Source organism: Agrilus planipennis, unplaced genomic scaffold (genome assembly GCF_000699045.2).
Source record: "Agrilus planipennis isolate EAB-ADULT unplaced genomic scaffold, Apla_2.0 scaffold6, whole genome shotgun sequence".
NCBI lineage: Eukaryota > Metazoa > Arthropoda > Insecta > Coleoptera > Buprestidae > Agrilus > Agrilus planipennis.
This window is the reverse complement of record NW_020439302.1, coordinates 3,154,179-3,159,300: the sequence shown is the minus strand read 5'-3', so window position 1 is coordinate 3,159,300 and position 5,122 is coordinate 3,154,179. Positions and strand designations below refer to the sequence as shown.

Below are 5,122 nucleotides of genomic sequence, written 5' to 3'. Positions count from 1 at the left end.
TGTAGTATATTTAGTATGTTCAGGGGGTATCTCTTGAAGATTTCCCCATTTTTGATAATAATCTAAACAAAACAAAAATATATTTAGTATCGGCTTGCACCCGTGCGAAGCTGGAGCGGGTCGCTAGTATTTCATAAAAATAAAACAAGAAAACTGACAATTTATTTAAATACGACTCTTTAGTATAAAAGCCTTAGAAAAAAGAGGAGGCCTCTCGTAAAATTTTAGATCTAGGCCTTACTTCTCACACACGATTAATTAAAGCCGGCTTTGCTTATGAGAGAAATATCTACTTAATTAAATGATAAATTTTTTATTAGGCAGATACGTATAGGTACCTACTTGAACGTATCTTACATAACGCAACCAAATCCACACAAGTCATCACAATTTTTTATTTCTTCCGCTTTTCGGAAAATCCCAAATTCCTTTGTATGAAAAACGTACGTCAACACGTATATGTACATGTACATACAGGGTGTCTATTCACAACGAATCTAATTAAAAAATCGTTACGAATAAAATGGTACCTACCCAACAGTACACGACGCGACGTTCACATTTTCTCGCGATATTCCTTATCATTGTTATTATTGTTATCATTTATTACAACAGTCGCGAATGCTTTTCTGCAAAACTCAGTCGACGTACCGTCTTTTCATTACATGTATTATCATAGCGTTGAGTGAGATTTTCGGATCAAGAAAACCGTAAAGCAAAGAGAAAGCAATCAACAAAAGCCCAGATTACAAATATTACATGGCAAAAAGCAACATTACTAAACGCTGAAAAATTGATTTGCACTGATGCTGTTGTTAACCAGGTATTTATTTATTTGCAAAGTATACATTAGAAACGAAGAAACATACGTCGCTTTTGCATTTTTAAAGTCAGTCAGTTCAAAAACTCCGTCAGTGTTACAAGTGGTGTAATAAGATAAAGTTTTTAACAAGTTGTAAGTAAAATTTGTTATATATATATTAGTTTGACGAATCTGTGCCTAATAAGTACGTTAGTAGTTGGTTCTGCTGTTACTTCTTGTAGCTAAGTGGTTCGAACGTTGATGTGTAGCGCGAAAGGTCCCGGGTTCGATCCCCGGCGAGGGTGTGACAGCAGCAACAATTTTTTCTCATTAATTTTGAATACAAATTAGATGAATTTTCACACTATATTACTTCCTTTTACTTTTTTTAACACTTCGACGTCGTTAAATAATCTATTTAATATTTTTCCTTGAATTATTTTGCCATACAGATAAGGCAAAATGTTCATCGAACTAAGTCAATTAAAATTATTCTCCTAATTGACAGATTTGAGTTAGTTAACAACGTCCTTGCTTCTTGAAAAGTTACTTCTTCACTCTCTTAACGACCGTTTTAGCAATAAACAAATGAGCAAATTATAAACGTATAAAAATCACCCGTGAAACAGAACAGACATTAAAAACATAAAACGGTAATTACATTAGCTATTGCTTTCGTTAATCCCAAATGAAACAGGTACATGGATACATGTACTGTATTTTATTAACGACAATTCATTTAATCTTGTTCTCAAAGATTAAGCAAAAAAGTATTTAATCAAGCAATAAAGGATTAACCCGATCGTAACAAAAAACAACTGTATGAATATTAATTTATTAATAAACAGAAGAAGCATGTGATTTAAAATTGAAGGTATTTCCCTAACCGTTGACGTAACATTAAAACTTGTTCTTGAACTCATGATTAGATATTTTCAATTTCTTTAACAACAACAAAAAATAAATAATAACGCGTAAAATAGCACCACTCGCATCTGTTTTTAATAAAAGTAGGTACTTTGTTTACGCAGTGTTCTTATGAGATGTACAGTATTAGATTCTTTGCAACATTTTAAACAACATTTTCCTTTAAAGTTATTTGATTAAACGCCTCGTTATCGAGAAATTAACAATTATGAAATAAGATAATCGACCAATCAAAGTGGGCTTTCTCTGTTGCAAGTAGATCAACTGAAACAACTGACGAGTCAGGGCGCATTTTGTTTGTTGCAAGCTGACGTATAAATGATTGAAGAACGAGCTTTCTCTGTTGCAAATAGATCAAATGAAACAAATGACAAATCAGGGAGCATTTTGTTTGCCGCAAGCCGAATCAACAATAAGATAGGCGACCAATCAAAGAGAGCTTCCTCTGTTGCAAGTAGATCAACTGAAACAATTGACGAATCAGGGCGCATTTTGTTTGCTGCAAGCTGACGTATAAATCAATCAACAATAAGATAACTGACCAATCAAAGCGAGCATTCTCTGTTGCAAGTAGATCAACTGAAACAATTGACGAATAAGGGCGCTTTTTGTTTGCTGCAGAATCAACAATTGAAACATAAGCTACGCCAACTTCTACTTGCAACAAACAAATGCTGTTCTGATTGAATGGTTCATATCGATCTTTATTCACTAATAATATCAAAATTACACATCCAATTGAAAAACTTTAAAAGAAAAAGTTTCCCAGAATTTCGCAAAGAATAGGATGGTACAATTTCGGTTATAATTAAGAAAACAATTGACGCAATACGGTCCGGTTTATGTTGTAGTTCCATTTTATCTTTATAATCCGCCCCCATTAATATTATGTTGTCTGGCTTATGGCCACTTGAACAATACCAGGCCAAAAAGAATATTATTTCATAGGTACAAAAATAAATTCACATACAAATATCATACACATACCTAGTAGTAATGTACCAGTATATCAGAGCAACGTTAATAGAAACAGTATGTAACATTAACGCGTGTCTAGCGTCGAGACGCCAGGCGTCTTAATCACCATTTCCTACATACATCAGTGCGATTTTCTTTCTACTCTATTCGTTCTTCAAATAAAAATTCCGCACTTATTAAAGTTTCATAATAAATAAACGTTTTAAACGGTAAAACAGTACAATGGAATATTTATTATCCGATCGCGTGCTTAGATGATTAGGACATTATTTACAACAACGGCAATTAACACTATATGTAACAGTTGGTATGTATTTGAGTTTAGAACAATGTTTTTTTGGTTAACGCAAAATGTTAATTAATAGGAATTGGTAAAGCACGACTTATTAGACAGGTGCATGTAATTTAATTTAAAATCGACGTTTCTTAATTAATTACCGCAGTCATTTTAACATATTGCTTCTAATTAATATACAGTCTGTACAACATGAGAATGCAGCTATTAAGTGTAATGAATGAATTAAAAGTTGTGAAACTAATAAAATCGCCCGAGCACATTTTGTTTTGTAATTTTGAATAATAATTATTCAATTTGTTTTCGCGCAATAATTAATCAACTTTCTGTAGTTGGAGTGTCGAAAGGGAAGATGTATTAACAGAAGATAAAACAGAAATAGGCATTCTAGGCCATCCTCGACGTTTTTTTAAATAGAGCAGCTGTTTTAAGTGCTTTGTAAAAATGAGAGTTCATACAATAAACAAATTTCGATTTGAATTAAAAAAAACAACTGGACAATTTCAAGAAGTCGTATTTTGTTTTTCTTCAAACTAACGTGATATTTACAATATTTTCAATAAGTGGGAATTATTTCAATTTTTTTTGTGATTCAAATTAATAATTAATATGATTTAATTATTGACTTAAAGGTTAATGCACTTGAATAAAAATTGTGTGAAAACGGTCATTCTTTCTAATAAATACATATATATATAAAACATCACGATCATTATTAATGTTTTTATAATTATATCGACATCGACGTCACTGGTCCAAGGATCCACTTATTTAAATATTATAACGCCATCCTCGAAAATTATAACAAAATTTCTAGCGTCTTCCGCACTTCTTTTCAAATCCTAAGCCTGACCTTTAATCAAAAACCAATAATAAACTCGTTAGTGTAAACTTTTACAATTTGGTAAACCGCTGTGCGTCAATGTTTTTGAAATATTCAATGTTTGTTTTTGATATCAAAAAGAATTACGATAATCGACGTTCTTTTCGAAAATTAACCTTAAAGAGAAAAATGGAACACAGATATTAAAAAAAATGAAAAACAAATAAGTAACAATCAATAAATAAACGATATTGTTAAAGAAACCTTTCTCTTTAATAACGATTTTTATGTCAGTAAGACCTTATAAACGCTTAATATTTTAAACTAAAAATGTCGTAAATATATTACGAAATATGCAAACATTGAAGACGGTTCATAATTTTAAAGTTCGAAACGCTAGGCATTGAAATGTAAACGTATCCAAAGTTGAGTGATGCTCCCTAACCGTAAATCTAAACCTCCTTAATCCTTTAAGCCTCAATTACCTACATTTTGAAATCCAAATACAATTTTGAACTACCAAAATCATACTTCAAAGAACTGGAAGCACATTTTTAAGAAGATCTACCCAAACCTGAACCTCTTCATCATCATAAGGTCGTCAGTCCTAAGACTGGTCCGATAGGCACCTCCACTCTTTCCTATCCTGAGCTAATCTTCCCAAAACTAGAACTACCCATATCCTTAACTATTTGCGAACAGTAATCTAATCTAGGTCAACCCCTACCCCTCCTAACTCCCGTTTCTGTCTCTAATATGTCTTTGACTAGCCCTTCATGCCTGAGAAGGTTTCCTACCAACCTATCTCTCTCCTATTTCTTACTGACTTCCATAGAGTCCTCTGTTCTCCTATTCTTTCTAATATCTCTTCATTTCTAACCTTCTCTATCTACGGTATCCTCATCATTCGCCTGTAACACCACATTTCGATCGATTCTAACCTTTTCTTTACCGCCGCGCCCACCTTCCATGTTTCGCACCCGTACAGAGCCGCATACACATTTAACAATCTTTTTGAAACTTCTAAATTAACCGCTCGCGAGCATAGAAGTGACTTCTTTTTATTGAAGGAGAAACCTGAACCTATCACACCTTAATTAAAAAACCGATTAAAAAAAAAATAAGCTTTATTACGTTAGACCTATCAAAAATCGTGAGTCAAGTGTTTAGTTTACGAATACTATATCAAAAAAATGTAGGAATAATAATTCTTTTTGTTAGGTAGGTATATGTCTACCTCCCCCCCCCTTGCAAACAAGATTACCTATCTAATAAATTAGAAAAAACTTGGAGATAC

General features: G+C 32.6%; 2 protein-coding genes across 4 annotated transcripts in view; one reads left to right on the top strand and one right to left on the bottom strand.

Annotated features, from left to right (window-relative positions):
• LOC108745183 (ATP-binding cassette sub-family B member 6, mitochondrial) overlaps positions 1 to 5,122 on the bottom strand; it is a 42,051-nt gene that overhangs the window by 10,006 nt on the left and 26,923 nt on the right.
• LOC108745138 (chloride channel protein 2) overlaps positions 607 to 5,122 on the top strand; it is a 40,585-nt gene continuing 36,069 nt past the window's right edge. Inside the window, exon 1 of one of the 3 annotated variants that reach the window (XM_018481242.1) lies at positions 607 to 823. The gene's annotated coding sequence lies outside the window, so the exon portion shown is untranslated. Of the gene's footprint in view, positions 824 to 891; positions 956 to 2,740; positions 3,015 to 5,122 lie in introns of those variants that run through there. The other 2 variants (XM_018481255.1, XM_018481250.1) reach the window with 2 other exon arrangements.